At 58.4% G+C, this 16263-nt stretch overlaps 1 non-coding gene across 1 annotated transcript; it reads right to left on the reverse strand.

Annotated features, from left to right (window-relative positions):
* Positions 1–7924: 7924 nt before the first annotated feature.
* Positions 7925–8053, reverse strand: LOC114815372. The gene has a single exon (XR_003763135.1). It is a non-coding gene; the product is annotated as a U6atac minor spliceosomal RNA (small nuclear RNA).
* Between the last annotated feature and the right edge of the window lie 8210 nt (positions 8054–16263).

Consider the following 16263-nt stretch of genomic DNA (forward strand, 5'->3'; position numbering starts at 1 on the left):
CACTTCTTCCTTCTGTCTACCCCATTCATTCAATAGTATTTATTGAGCGCTTACTATGTGCAGAGCACTGTACTAAGCGCTTGGAGTGAACAAGTCGGCGACAGATCGAGCCGGTCCCCGCCGTCTGACGGGCTCACGGTCTGATCGGGGGAGACGGACGGACGAGGACGACGGCGATAAACGGAGTCGAGGGGAAGGACGTCTCGTGAAAACGATGGCGACTAAATAGAATCGAGGCGATGTCCATCTCGTTAACGAAATAAATAGGGTGATGAAAATAGAGACGGTCGAGCGGACGAGTACGGCGCCGAGGGGACGGGAAGGGAGAGGGGGAGGAGCGGAGGGAGATGGGGGGAAAAGGGGGTTAAGCTGCGGAGAGGTGAAGGGGGGTGGTAGAGGGAGTAGGGGGAGAAGAGGAGCTCAGTCTGGGCTCCGCCAGACCCTACGCTCCTCGAAGGCAGGGATGACGTCCCCGTACCCTGGGGTATTCTCCTAAGTGCGCAGGACAGGGCTCGGCACGCGGCGGAGCCTCGAGGAAAACTCCCCACTTACGGGTCTGCCCGGAGACGGAACCTGAGGGCAATGAAATCAAGAAGGCACGCAGCTAAAAGACATTTTAGCACTTTTAGCTTTTCCGTACTCTTCTAGACCGTAAGCTCGTCGTGGGCCGGGACCGTGGCCGATCTTTTGTTCTACTTGTCCTCTCCCGAGCGTTTGGTCCAGGGCTCTGCACCCGGCAGGTGCTTAAAGCAGCGTGGCTCCGTGGAAAGAGCACGGGCTTTGGAGTCAGGGCTCATGAGTTCGAATCCCGGCTCTGCCACTTGCCGGCTGTGTGACCGTGGGCGAGTCACTTCACTTCTCTGTGCCTCAGTTCCCTCATCTGTAAAATGGGGATGAAGACTGTGAGCCCCACGTGGGACGACCCGATTCCCCTATGTCTACCCCAGCGCTTAGAACGGTGCTCGGCACATAGTAAGCGCTTAACAAATACCAACATCATTACTATTATCATTATTAACAAATACCAACATTATTATTATTCTTCTCATTAAATACGACTGATTTATCGATGGGCTGACAAACAGGGTGCTGGGTGGAAAGGCGGAACTTTGCCGGCTCCAGAATCGACTCAGTCGTACCTATTGAGTGCTTACGGTGTGCAGAGCGTTGTACTGAGTGCTCGGGAGAATAAAATACAACAATAAACAGACAGATTCCCGACCCTCGATGAGCTCACAGCCTAAGGGGGCACGTGAGAAACCGGGGTAGCAATTCCCTTCATTCGCGGAGCCTCACAGACAGGGCCGCCGTCAGCCTGCGATGAGCGTGCCGCTGTCGGACCCGAAGCAGCGGCGTGGCTCGGTGGAATGAGCCCGGGCTCGGGAGTCAGCGGTCGTGGGTTCTAATCCCGACTCCGCCACTTGTCAGCTGGGTGACTCTGGGCAAGTCGCTTCACTTCTCTGGGTCCCTCAGTGACCTCATGTGGAAAATGGGGATCGAGACCGGGAGCCCCACGTGGGACAAGGGACCGCGTCCAACCCGATCTGCTTCTATCCACCCCAGTGCTTAGTACAGTGCCTGGCACATAGTTAAGCGCTTCACGAGCGCCGTAATGATTATTAAAGTGGCCTGTTTCCGGAGCCAGCCGGCTGGCCCGGGGCCAGTCCCGCTGGGCTACTGAAGAAGACGGGAGAGGCCGGCCTGAATCCTCAAGGGCTTCCGGCCCCTGCAGGTTCAGAATCCCGAAATCCGGGGCACCACCGGGAGCTGGTAATTATCATTCTTATTATAATGGCATTTGTTAAGGGCTAACTATGTGCCAAGCACCGTGGTGGATACGAGCAAACCGGGTCGCACACAGTTCCAGAGAGGACTTCACAGGCTCGTGTTCCAAGCACTCAGCACCAGGCTCAGTGCACAGTAGGCTCTCTTTTTTTTTAAAGGTATCTGTTAAAGGTTGACTATGTGCCGGGCACTGTACTGAGCGCTGGGGAGGACACGAGCAAAACCAACTGGACACGGTCCCTGACCCACATGGGGCTCACAGGCTCAACCCCCCTTTTCCAGATGAGACGACCGAGGCCCAGAATAGCGAAGTGACTGGCCCAAGGTCACCCAGCAGACGAGTGGCGGAGCCGGGATTAGACCCCGGGCCCCGACTCCCAGGCCCGTGCTCTATCACGCCGCTTCATAAGGAAATCAGCGTGGCTCAGTGGAAAGAGCCCGGGCTTGGGAGTCAGAGATCATGGGTTCGAATCCCAGCTCTGCCACTTGTCAGCTGTGTGCCTGTGGGCGAGTCACTTCCCTTCTCTGGGCCTCAGTTCCCTCATCTGTAAAATGGGGATGAAGACTGGGAGCCTCCCGTGGGACGACCTGACGACCCTGGATCTCCCCCAGCGCTTACAACAGCACATAGTAAGCGCTTAACAAATACCCACCCTATTATTATAAATCACTCACTACATCCCAGTGACCGACTGGCCGACGGCAGGGTCCGGCTTCGGATTCTACTGGTGAATGCGACACCGAGAGGGAAACGGACGGTTGGTTCCGAGCATCCTCTAGACTCGTTGCGGGTGGGGAATGTGTCTACTGTTGCACTGTCCTTTCCCAAGCGCTTAGTACAGTGCGCACACACTCCTAACCACTGGCTTTAAAGCAGTCCATCCCCTCGCCCCCTCCTACCACACCTCGCTACTCTCCTACCCAACCCAGCCCGCACACTTCGCTCCCCTAACGCCAAGCTTCTCGCTGGGCCTCCATCTCACCTATCTGGCTGCCGTCCCCTTGCCCACGTCCTTCCTCCGGCCCCGATCGCCCTCCAATCTGACAGACGACTCTGCCCCGCTTCAAAACCTTCCTGAGAGCCCACCTCCTCCAAGAGGCCTTCCGAGACTAAGCCCTCCTTTCCTCTTCTCCCGCTCCCTTCTGCGTCGCGTGACTCGCTCCCTTTCTTCATCCCCCCCTCCCAGCCCCACACCCGCTTAGGTCCGTAGCTGTCGTTTCTTTATTTCTATTCACGTCTCCGTCCCCCTCTAGACCGTCCGCTCACTGCGGGCAGGGAACGTGTCTGTTTACTGTTCTATCATAACCCTTTTAAGAGCTTAGTACAGTGTCCTGCACCCAGTAAGAGCTCAATAAATCCAGCCGAATGAAGGGGAAGCACGCAATAAATACGACCGACTGACGATTGGGTGCCACGCCCCGAGGAGCTCCGGGGGGTGGGGGCCTTCCCGACAGTTGGAGCACTGCGGAGGGAGCGCCCTGAGATTCCAGGATCGGGAACGCGGAGGAGCCCGGAGCCAGCTCATTCGGCCGGAACGGAGGGCGGCTCTCGCCCCGCGCTCGCGCCGCCCTGTTCTGGTCCGCTCCCTCCTTCGGGGGAAGAGAGGGGATGCTCTCCCGACGGTCCGTCCGTCTGGGGAGAGGGGGAGAGAGCCGTGGGCCCGGCCTCGCTCGGGCCGTGGGAACTGGAACCGGGGCTTTCCCCCGCTTGAGGCTGGGGGAGCACCTCACCCTCGCGCTCCAGGAGGGCTGACCGCATTCCTCGCTCGTGTGTCCGCGGCACGTCTCTCTCTCTCCCCGTCCTTTAATAATAATAATTGCGGCATCTGTTGAGCGGCACTGTACCGAGCGCCGGGGTGGACGTGAGCCGAGCAGGCTGGACCCAGTCCCGGACCCACGTGGGGCTCGCGATCTTAATCCCCATTTTACCGTGGAGTTAGCCGAGGCCCAGCAGAGCCAGGCGACTTCCCCGAGGCCACACGGGTAGACAGGTGGCAGAGCGCTGATGAGTGCTGTACTTGAAGATCTGTTTTTCAGATGCGCTCCCCCCAACCGACGGTACTTGTGAAGCGCTTACTTTGGGCCAAGTGCTACACTGAGAGCTGAGGGAAGATACAGGACGATCAGGTTGGATACAGTCCCTGTCCCATATGGCGCTCAAGTCTAAGTGGGAGGGGGATAGGATTCAATCCTCATTTTACAGATGAGGCAACTGAGGCACAGAGAAGTTAAGCGACTTGCCCAAGGTCACACGAGCAGCCAAGTGGTGGAACCGGGATTAGAACGCAGGTCCTCTGAATCCTAGGCTGCGTTGCTTCCCCTTTCTAAGTTGTTATTCTTACAAAGGAAAAGCTGGTGAATCCAGAGAGATCTCAAAATCCCCCACTTCCCACTTGATAGCAACCGGGGGAATTTCATTTTCCTTCGTTCATTCGATCGTATTTACTGAGCGCTTACGATGTGCAGAGCACTGTACTAAGCGCTTGGGACGGACAACCCGGCAACAGAGAGAGTCAATCCCAGCCCAGTGACGGGCTCACAGTCTAGCGCTTCCTGCAAAATAGAGATTCAATCCCTGTTCTCCCTCCCTCCTACTTAGACTGACAGCCCCATGTGGGACCTGATGAACTTGAATCTACCCTAACGCTTAGAACAGTGCTTGGCACCTAGTAAGCGCTTAACAAGCACTACTGTTATCATTATTATTACTGTTGACGAAGGGGCCCGTTACCTTCACTCCAGAAGAATCCGCAGCCCTGTTCCCCATCGGGCAGTAAAAAGGAATCTGCCCACTGAACGTCTTACTGACATTCTGACAACCGCTTGAAAATATCTTCCTGCCTTGTCTCCCCCATACGATCGTAAGCTCCTTGCGGGCGGGGGACGGATCCCGTGCTTCTGTTGTGTTTTCCCTTTGCTCCCCGGAGGGGGATCTCAATAAACTCCTGTCCTCGATGGACCGGACGTCATTTGATCACGGGTGTCTTTGGACATCTGTTGTTCCGCCTCTTCTAATTTGGGCATAAACCCGACGGTCACAATAGATTCAGGTGCCCCACCTTAAGGGAGCGAAGCCAGGAAGTCCGCTCTCTTCTCCCGCCCAGGGATTTTTCCCAACATAAAGGAAGCTCTCCTCTGAAAGTGCATCCGACCCTCACCGATCGTCTGCGACCGTCCACCCTGACCCCGACCTTTGTGTCTGGAGAACGTGGCTGCCGGCGGACGGGATGGGAGTTGGGAAGGGCCATCTGGGGCCAGATGTACACAACTTTACCCGACTCCCTGTTGTGGGGGGGAGACGCCACTGGCGATGAGGATTTCCTTTCAAAAAGAACTCCCTGCCCTCTCCCACCAAAAGCATTTTCCACAGAAATCCAGAAAACGCAACGCTTTCCACCCTGGGGGAAAAAGGGGTCACCGTTTCCTAAACTTCCCAGGCGCTTAAAAGAGCGGCAGGCATCGTTGCTATAAAAACCGCATTTTAACGCCAGCGTCTTCCAAACCCCTACGCTTCTTTTTGCAGTGCGATTCAAGTGAAGACCTCGAGGCCCTGGGCAAAGCATAACGTGGGTAGGTTAGGGGTTGGGCTCGGAGGCAGGAGAAGTCAATGGCAATCCAGTGACAGCGTTTAATTAGCTCCAATTGTATTTCTTGAGTGCTTACTGGGTGCAGAGCACTGTACCGAGTGCTGGGGAGAGGACAATACAAAAATATATCAGACACATTCCCTGCCCACAGTGAGCTTGGGAGACAGACATTAACATAAATAAATAAATGACAAATACGGACATACGTGCTGTGGGGCTGCGAAGGGGGACGAATAAAGGGAGCGAGTCAGGAGGACGCAGAAAGGAGTGGAAGAAAAGCAAACGAGGGCTTAATCGGGGAAGTCCTCTTGAAGGAGATGGGCTTTCACTAAGGCTTTGAAAGGCGGGGGAGAGTCACTGTCTGTCGGCTACGAGAAGGGAGGGCGTTCCAGGCTGGAGGATGTTGTTTTGGGCTCTCCCGAGTGCCCCGTAGAGTGCTCTGCACAGAGTAAGCGCTCATTAAATACCAGTGATGATAATAATAATGTTGGTATTTGTTAAGCGCTTACTATGTGCCGAGCACTGTCCTAAGCGCTGGGGTAGACACAGGGGAATCAGGTCGTCCCACGTGGGGCTCACAGTCTTCATCCCCATTTTGCAGATGAGGGAACTGAGGCACAGAGAAGTGAAGCGACTTGCCCACAGTCACACAGCCGACAAGTGGCAGAGCCGGGATTCGAACTCATGAGCCCTGACTCCAAAGCCCGTGCTCTTTTCACGGAACCACGCCGCCGTTGACGCTGACCGCTGGACGGGACAGGTGGCAGGTGGGATGTTACCAATTCCAGAGCCGCAACCCCCAGCTGAGAAATTCCCAGCGTCCAGCCTGGCTCAGGTGTATTTGCGTTGGTCTGCCCAGCGGAGAACCGCAATTCAGGTGGACGCACCGACTCTTAAAACATCCGGACGAGGTTCCCCGGGGCACCATTAGCCCCGGGAGCCTCACGGCAGGACGACCCCCCCCCCCCCCGGAGGTTACGTGGACAGGCCCGGCTAGAAATGGAAGGAAAGGCACGGATGAAAGAGAAGAGGATTCCTACCCTTCTCCTCTTCACCTTCGTCTCTTCTCCACCACCTCTCTCCTTGAACCCTTAACTCCACCGAGACCGCAGGCTCCAAAAGTCACCAGGGACCCCCTCGTAGCCAAGCCCAACACACTTTACGTGCCAGTCGACCCATCGATCGCTGGTATTCGTTGAGCGCTGACTGTGTGCGGAGCCCTACCCTAAGTGCTTGGGAGAGTATAAGAGAACAGGTGAGCAGGTGAGCTGAATTTGGGAAAACAGAATAATAATAATGTTGGTATTTGTTAAGCTCTATGTGCAGAGCAGCGTTCTAAGCGCTGGGGGGGGGGAGACAGGGTCATCAGGTTGTCCCACGTGAGGCTCACGGTCTTCATCCCCATTTTCCAGAGGAGGTCACTGAGGCACAGAGAAGTGATCTGCCCACGGTCACACAGCTGACAAGTGGCAGGGCCGGGATTCGAACCCACGACGTCCGAGGCCCAAGCCCGGGCTCTTTCCACTGCGCCGCGCTACGTGCGCTCCTCGTGGGCAGGGACAGCGATACGCTGTACTCCTCCGAGGGCTTAATGTGGTGCTCCGCGCGCCGCAGGCACTCCATAAATGCCGCTGATTGCGCCCAGTCGGTGCTCAGTAAATCGTACTGAGTGCTAAGTGCGGCGCCCTGCGCCCTGGAGGGGCTCAATAAATACCACCGATTGATTTTTGCCCATCACAAATGACAGGGGCACAGAAACGTCACTTGTTCCCCGACTGAACCTTGGAGAACTCCGGCCACCGTTCCCTCGGGGCACTGTTTCTGTCTCTCTCAAAACTACCGACGACAAAACCCTCGCTATCAGAGGACATTTGCAGGACGGTGGAAAAGAGTCCGCGAGTGTTGGCTGACGGATCTCTCCCTGTTCCTGACAGCCTTTAGGGACGGCAATAATAAATCCGCCCCACGGGACAGAGGAAGTATTTTTCCGGTGCCCCGTACCGTTCCCTATCTATGGGGCCCCGCTTTCGGGACATGCAAAAGAAGCGCACACGACGGGTCAGGAGCCGCGTTATCTGCCGGCCCGTCTCTAAATCGCGGACGCTTTTCTGCCTTCCCAACTAGCGGAGGGGGGGAATTTAAGGAGCCCTGGTAGAGCATTTCCCCCAGCGCCTAGAACAGAGCTCCGCACATAGTAAGCGCTTAACCAATACCAACATTATTATTATTATTATTATTGTTATTATTAAAGCAGCACGCGGCAGCGGGACCGCCGTGTCCCGAATGCACCCTTGGTGAGGTGCTTGGACAAGAGGTGACATGTCCCCTGCCCACGGAGCGCTTGCCCTCTATCAGGGGAGACGAGCATAAAAATACCTACAGTCATGGCGGTCCAAGAAGATGAAGTTATTTACTGAGTAGTAATAATAATAATAATGACGGTGATATCTGCTCATTCACTGTCGTATTTATTGAGCGCCCGCTGTGTGCAGGGCACTGTACTAAGCGCTTGGAATAGACAATTCGGCAACAGATAGAGACCGTCCCTGACCCAAAACACTGCGCTAGGTGCCATGAAGTAGGTGGCAACGTCTTTAACCTTACATGTGTTGTAAATGCCACTAGGACCTCTTCCATCCTTCTTAAGGGGAGTGCTGACCTTCTCTCCTTTCATACAACACAAGCGCTTACTATGTGCCAAGCACTGTTCTAAGCACTGGGGGGATGCAAGGGAATCGGGCTGTCCCACGTGGGGCTCGCAGTACTAATGTTAATAATAACGTTGGTATTTGTTAAGCGCTTACTAAGTGCCGAGCACTGTTCTAGGCGCCGGGGTAGACACAGGGGAATCAGGTTGCCCCACGTGGGGCTCACGGTCTTCACCCCCATTTTACAGATGAGGTAACTGAGGCACCGAGAAGTGAAGTGACTTGCCCACAGTCACACGGCTGACAGGTGGCGGAGCCGGGATTCGAACTCATGACCGCTGACTCCAAATCCCGTGCTCTTTCCACTGAGCCACGAGATGAGGGAAGCTGAGGCCCAGAGAAGTGAAGTGGCTTGTCTATGGTCAAACAGCACTTACTATGTGCCAAACACTGTTCTAAGCGCTTGGGGGAGACAAGGCGATCAGGTTGTCCCACGTGGGGCTCCCAGTCTTCATCCCCATTTTACAGATGAGGGAACTGAGGCACGGAGAAGTGAAGTGACTTGCCCACGGTCACAGAGCAGACAAGAGGCAGAGCCGGGATTAGAACCCAGGTCCTTCTGCTCCCAGGTACTAACTCTACTGAACTCGGCCAAGTTTGGTGGTCTGCACAGAACAGACCGACGTTGATTGGTGATTTCTTTAACGGTATTCGTTTAGAGCTTACTGTGTGTCAAGCACTGTTCTAAGCGCTGGGGTAGACAGAAGTGAATTAAGTTGGACCCAGTCCCCGTCCCACATAATAATGTTGGCATTTGTTAAGCGCTTACTATGTGCCGAGCACCGTTCTAAGCGCTGGGGGAGATACCGGGTCATCGGGTTGTCCCACGTGCGGCTCCCAGTTAATCCCCATTTTACAGGTGAGGGAACTGAGGCCCAGAGAAGCGAAGCGACTCGCCCACGGTCACCCGGCTGACGAGTGGCAGAGCCGGGATTCGAACTCACGACCTCTGACTCCCAAGCCCGGGCTCTTCCCACTGAGCCACGCTGCTTCTCTTGGGTGGCTCCTTGAGCTGATTGCCACACAATACGGAATCACGGAAAAATCAACCGGATGGATTGGTATATATTTTTATTCCCCTATTTATTTTGTTAATGAGATGCCCATCCCCTTGATTCTATTTATTGCTACCGTTTTCGTCCGTCCGTCTCCCCCGATTACACCGTGGGCCCGTCGAGGGGCAGGGACTCTATCGGTTGCCGGATTGTCCATTCCAAGCGCTTAGTCCGGCGCACACAGTAAGCGCTCCATAAATACTATCGAATGAAAGAGTACACGGATGGGAAGAAGCCACGGACCCTGTCCCTCGAGTGGCTCACAGTGGGTTGGGGGTGGATTTACGGATTGTCTCTGGGATTAATGCCATTCCACGTATATTCCGAGAAAAGGGGAATGAGGTTTTCGGAGCCCATTTATCGGGTTGAGGCGGGGAGACTCCCCGGGAGTAGAACCTCCTCCGGGGTGAAGACTGAAACGAGGTTCCAACTCCAACAGGCTGAAAATCAGAGAAGAGTCGAAGACCTTTCTTTTCGACCGTGAACTTCACGTGGGACGGAGAGGGATCGCGCTTAGCGCCGTGCTTGGAGCAGGGCAAGCGATTAAACAGTTTCCACAATCGAAGCTATTATCTGCCAACGGGGCGGGGGTAGTAATGGGATTTATTGAGCGCCCACTTAGTAATGAGGACGGTATTTGTTACGCCCTTACGCTGGGGAAGCGGCGTGGCTCGGTGGAAAGAGCCCGGGCTGGGGAGTCGGAGGTCATGGGTTCGAATCCCGGCTCTGCCACTTGGCAGCTGGGTGACGCTGGGCGAGTCGCTTCACTCCTCTGCGCCTCAGTTCCCTCATCTGGAAAATGGGGACGAAGACTGGGAGCCCCACGTGGGACAACCTGATCACCCTGTATCCCCCCCCCCCCCAGCGCTTAGAACAGTGCTCGGCACATAGTAAGTGCTTAACCCATGCCATTATCATCATTATTATTACGTGCCAAGCACTGTTTTAAGCGTTGAACACGGTTCTATGCGCTGAGCACTGTTCTAAGCGCTGATAATAATGACGGCATTTGTTGAGCACTTACTATGTGCCAGGCACTCTTCTACGCGCCGGGGTGGACACAAGCAAATGGGGTTGGCCAGAGTCCCTGCCCCGCCTGGGGCTCACAATCGCAATTCCCCATTTTACAGGTGAAGGACTGAGGCCCAGAGAGGTGAAGTAATAATAATGACGGTATTTGTTAAGCGCTTACTATGTGCCGAGCACCGTTCTAAGCGCTGGGATAGACACAAAGTTATCAGGTGGTCCCACGTGGGGCTCACAATCTTAATCCTCATGTTACAGATGAGGTAACTGAGGCACAGAGAAGTGAAGTGATTTGCCCGAAGTCACCCAGCTGACAAGTGGCGGAGCCGGGATTAGAACCCGTGACCTTCTGACTTCCGGGCCCCGGGCGGTCCATTGCACCGTGCTGCTTCTCACCTGGTGCGATGCACTGTACCAGGCGCTTGGGAAGTACAGGATAAAGAAGGGACACATTCCTGCTCCCTAAGGAGCTATCTCTGACTTCCTCTGACTAATCTGGCTTAGCGGCAAGAGCCCGGGCTTGGGAGGCAGAGGTGGCGGGTTCTAATCCCGGCTCCGCCAACTATGTGCCGAGCCCTGTTCTAAGCGCTGGGGGAGATACAAGGGCGATCAGGTTGTCCCACGTGCGGCTCACAGTCTTTATCCCCATTTTACAGACGAGGGAACTGAGGCCCAGAGAATTTAAGCGACTCGCCCACAGTCACCCAGCTGACAAGTGGCGGAGCCGGGATTCGAACCCATGACCTCTGACTCCGAAGCCCGGGCTCTCTCCCCCGAGCCCTGCCGCTTCCCCAGTACTACTGATTGATTCCGCTCTCCCTTTCTGGGAAGGGAGAGACGAAAGGCACGGTAGGGAAAACCTCCGGGCACCAAGCGTTCTCTCGATTAGAAAAGTCGAGGTGACGGGTCGGCTTCCCTAGTCCATACTTGGAAAAGCGCTTACAGATCCCGGGAATCTCCCGGTCCTGATGAATCACGGTGACGACGGAAACCGCGCGCGGCGTCCTCGTCCGCTGCTGGCTTCCTCGGGACGGTCTATCCCCCGAGGACCGGCGCCGAGCCGCCCGGCCCTCCCCGAGCCCCCGATCCGTTTACGAAAACTTTACCTTTCACCCAACTAAAGCATTAGTTGGGATTTCCGCGGTCCCGCCGTGACGTCGCCCTCGAGCGATCCGCGGCCCCGGCAGCGGGTCAAAACGTTCCACTCCCCAGACGCCCGGCGGGACGGGCGCCGATTTAAAATTTTCGGTCCGAGGTCCCCGGCCAGAAATCGTCCGCATTCTTACCCTGAATACTCGGCGGGAGGGGGGGGTGGGGGGGGGAGGGAGGAAAAAGCATTGAATTCCTTCTCTCTCTCGAGGCTTAATCCTCTCGAAACCCAAACCCACGGCCTACCCTTAGGATGCCGCTCCTCGAATGTGCGATTCAGCCGGCTGGGATGCAGGACAAGCGATGATTTGGGGGGGGATCTGGACGCGGCCGCCCTCGGCCCCCGTCCCGAAAGAACGCGGCCTTATCGAGCAGCCCGGATAACCGCATTTCTCTCACCGTTTCCTCCGGCTCGGCCTCGGCTCGGGGGGAGACTCCGGGCCCCAAGCTCCCGGGGCACCGACTGCTTCCCTCCCCGCAAAATCCAAGCCGGGGTTTTCCCGGGCTGCGACTCCCCGGGCCCTCCTTCCCCCGCTCGGCTCGCCCTCCCTGCGCGAAGCGCTCCGTCCCGCGCGCTTCCCGCCCCAAGTATTCATTCCTTCATTCAACAGTATTTATTGAGCGCTTACTCTGTGCAGAGCACTGGACTAAGCGCTCGGAATGAACAAGTCGGCAACAGACAGAGACGGTCCCCGCCGTTCGAAAGTCCCGCCTCGAGCTGTGCAAAGAGGAGGGAGCCCGGTTTAAGGGGAGAACGGGACCGCCCTGGGCTACTTACACGCGTCCCTGGGCTACTTACACACGTCCCCGGGCTACTTACACACGTCCCCGGGCCTTAGCACAGTGCTTGGCACACAGTAAGCGCTTAACAATACCATACTAATTATTATTACCCTACCCACGTCCCCCGGGCTACTTCTACGGTCCCTGGGCTACTCTTCCACATCCCCTGGCTACTTCCACGTCCCCGGGGCTACTTGCACACGCCCCCGGGGCTACTTGCACACGCCCCCCGGGCTACTTGCACACGTCCCCTGGGCTACAGTGCTTGGCACAGAGTAGGCGCTTAACAAATACCCTCATTATCATTATTATTCCTTACACACGTCCCCCCCGGGCTACTTGCTGATGTTCCCCGGGCTACTTTTGCACGACCGACCTCCGGGCTACGGTGCTTGGCACATAGTGGGCGCTCAACAAATACCCTCATTATCATTATTATTCCTTAGACACGTCCTTCCAGGCTACTTTTACACGCCCCTCGGGCTACTTGCACGCGTCCTCCGGGCTACAGCGCTCGGCACATAGTAAGCGCTTAACAAATACGCTCGTTTTCATTATTATTCCTTACACACGTTCCCCGGGCTACTTACACACGTCCCCCGGGCTTCAGCGCTCAGCACATAGTAAGCGCTGAACAAATACCCTCATATTATCATTATTTTGACTTACACACGTCCCCCCGACTACTTACACACGACCTCCGGATTACAGCGCTCGGCACATAGTAAGAACTTACCAAATACCAATATTATGATGACTTAGACACGTCCCCCGGGCTACAGCGCTCAACACATAGTAAGCGCTTAACAAATACCCTCATTATCCTTACTTTTCCACGTCCCCCGGGCTAGAGCGCTCAGCACACAGTAAGTTCTTAACAAATACCAACATTATTATGACTTAGACACGTCTCCCGGGCTACAGCGCTCAGCACATAGTAAGCGCTTAACAAATACCCTCATTATCCTTACTTTTCCGCCTCTCCCGGGCTACTTACACACGACCCCCGAGCTGCAGCGCTCAGCACATAGTAAGCGCTGAACAAATACCCTCATTATCATGACTTTCCACCTCTCCCGGTCTACTTACACACGTCCCCCCGGGCTAGAGCGCTCAGCACATAGTAAGAGCTGAAGAAACACCCTCATTATCCTGACTTTTCCACGTCCCCCGGGCTGGAGCGCTCAGTACATAGTAAGCGCTGAACAAATATCAACATTATTATAACTTACACACGTCCCCCGGGCTAGAGCGCTCAGTACATAGTAAGCGCTGAACAAATATCAACATTATTATAACTTACACACGTCCTCCGGGCTAGAGCGCTCAGTACATAGTAAGCGCTGAACCAATACCAACATTATCCTGACTTTTCCACGTCCCCCGGGCTACAGCGCTCAGTACATAGTACGAGCTGAAGAAACACCCTCATTATCCCGACTTTTCCACGTCCCCCGGGCTGGAGCGCTCAGTACATAGTAAGCGCTGAACAAATACCCTCATTATCATAACTTACACACGGCCCCCGGGCTGGAGCGCTCAGTACATAGTAAGCGCTGAATACCCTCATTACCCTGACTTTTCCACGTCCCCCGGGCTAGAGCGCTCAGGACATAGTAAGAGCTGAACCAATACCAACATTATCCTGACTTTTCCACGTCCCCCGGGCTACAGCGCTCAGTACATAGTACGAGCTGAAGAAACACCCTCATTATCCCGACTTTTCCACGTCCCCCGGGCTGGAGCGCTCAGGACATAGTAAGCGCTGAACCAATACCAACATTATCCTGACTTTTCCACGTCCCCCGGGGTAGAGCGCTCAGCCCATAGTCAGCGCTGAACAAACCTTGTAATTATCCTGACTTTTGCGCCTCTCCCGGGCTACTGACCCACGTCCCCCGGGCGAGAGCGCTCAGCCCAGAGTCAGCGCCCAACAGCGGCCCTCCTCCTCTGATGACGGCGAGGGCTGGGGCCGGTGCCCCCGGGCTACTTACCGAGCGGAGCCGCCCCCCCCGGGGCTACTTGCGGAGGGCTTCGGGGAGGAGGAGGAGGAGGAGGAGGAGGAGGAGGAGGAAGGCGCTGGGGCGGCGCTGCGGGGTCCGCATGGCGGAGGGGGGGAGGGAGGGCCGCCCTCGGCGCAGCGCTCCGCGCAGGGTTCCGCACCCGCCCGGCGACCCCGACGGTTTGAAGGGGGGGGGGGGGGGCCGCCCAGCTCCGTCCGGGTGGGGGAGGGGCGGAGAGAGGGGGAGGGGGGAGAGTGTGCGAGCCCCGCCCCTCCCCCTCCCCCCCCCCAGCGCGGCGCTCCCGCCAATTCGGGCGGACAAAGGGGGCAGGGGGAGGGGCGGGACCGGCCTCCCCTCCCCCCGCCTGGGCCCCGCCTCACTCACCCCACCCCCGCGCCGCCGCTTCTTCTTCTTCTTCTTCTTCTTCTTCTTCTTTTTCTTCTTCTTCGTGTTGTTCTTCCTCCTCTTGTGGGTGCGGGTCCCCGGTCCGGGGTCGCCGTCCCGCCCCGCCGGCGGCCGCCTCATGGGCCCCGCCTCGCCGCCCCCCGCCGCCCCCCGAGGAGGCCGGCGCCTGCGCACTCAGCCCGAGGCCTCGCGCCGGATCGGGGGCGCCGCGGCACGTGGCCGGGGGGGGGGGGGCGGCGCGAGGGTGGGGGGGCGGACGGCGCGTGCGCGAGGGGGGGGCTCGCGCCGGGGCACGGGGGGGGGGGCGCGCGAGGGCTGGCAGGGGGACGGACGGAGCGTGCGCGAGGGGGCCTCGCGCCGGGGCATGTGGCCGGAGGAGGTGGCGCGAGGGCTGGGAGGGGCGGACGGCGCGTGCGCGAGGGGGGGCTCGCGCCGGGGCACGGGGGGGGCGCGCGAGGGGTGGGAGGGACGGGCGGAGTGCGCGTGCGCGAGGGGACCCGCCCCCCCCCGGCACGTGGTGAGGCGGGGCGCGAGGGCTGGGAGAGGGACGGAGCGCGCGTGCGCGAGGGGGCGCGAGGGCTGGCAGGGGGACGGACGGATCGAGCGCGAGGGGGGCTCGCGCCGGGGCACGGGGGGCGGGGAGGGCGCGAGGGCTGGGAGGGACGGATGGAGTGCGCGTGCGCGAGGGGGCTCGCGCCGGAGTACGGGGTGGGGGGCTAGAGGTCTGGGAGGGGGATGGGCGGAGTGCGCGTGCGCGAGGGGCCTCTTTCTTCCCCCCCCTCCACCCCGGGGCACGTGGTGGGGGGCGCGAGGACTGGGTGGGAGTGGGAGTGCGCGTGCGCGCGGAGCCCCGCGCCGGAGCACGTGGTGGCGGGGGCTCGAGGGCTGGGAGGGACGGACGGAGTGCGCGACGGGCCTTGCGCCGGGGCACGGGGGGGGGGGCGCGAGGGCTGGGAGGGAGGGGCGGAGTGCGCGTGCGCGAGGGGACTCCCCACCCACCTCGGGGCACGTGGTGGGGGGCGCGAGGGCTGGGAGAGGGACGGAGCGCGCGTGCGCTGAGGACTGGGGAGGGAGGCGGACGGAGTGCGCGAGGGGCCTCGTGCCGGGGCACGGGGTGGGGGCGGGGGCGCGAGGACGGGGGGGACGGACGGAGTGCGCGTGCGCGAGGGGCCTTTTTCCCCTCCCCCCGGGGACGTGGTGGGGGACGCGTGAATAGTAATTCAATTACTTTTGAATGAAAATACTATTGAATGAATGCATGACGGACGGAGCGCGCGTGCGCAAGGGGCTTCGCGCCCGCCCTGGGCGCTGGGGAACGTGGGGGGGGGGTGGAAGGGACGCGCGCGTGCGCGAGGAGCCACGCGCCGGGGCATGTGGCAGGAGGAGGTGGCGCGAGGGCTGGGAGGGACGGACGGAGCGCGCGTGCACGAGCCCCCCTCCTCCCCCCGGGGGGGGGTTTGGGGGGGGCGAGGGCTGGGAGAGGGACGGAGCGCGCGTGCGCGAGGAGCCTCCCGCCGGCCCTAGGCGGCGGGGCGCGAGGGAGGGCGCGAGGACCCGAGAGCGGAGCGAGCGCGCATGCGCAAGGGGCCTCGGGGCACGTGGATAGGCGCGAGGACCCGCGGAGGGACGGAGCGCATGCGCACGTGGGAGGCGCGGAGCGCGCGCGGCACTCCCCCCCCCCCCACCCTGCCGCACGTGGGTTCTAATAATAATAATAATAATAATAATAATGTTGGTATTTGTTAAGCGCTTACTATGTGCA

Source organism: Ornithorhynchus anatinus, chromosome 11 (assembly GCF_004115215.2).
Source record: "Ornithorhynchus anatinus isolate Pmale09 chromosome 11, mOrnAna1.pri.v4, whole genome shotgun sequence".
NCBI classification, from domain to species: Eukaryota; Metazoa; Chordata; class Mammalia; order Monotremata; family Ornithorhynchidae; genus Ornithorhynchus; species Ornithorhynchus anatinus.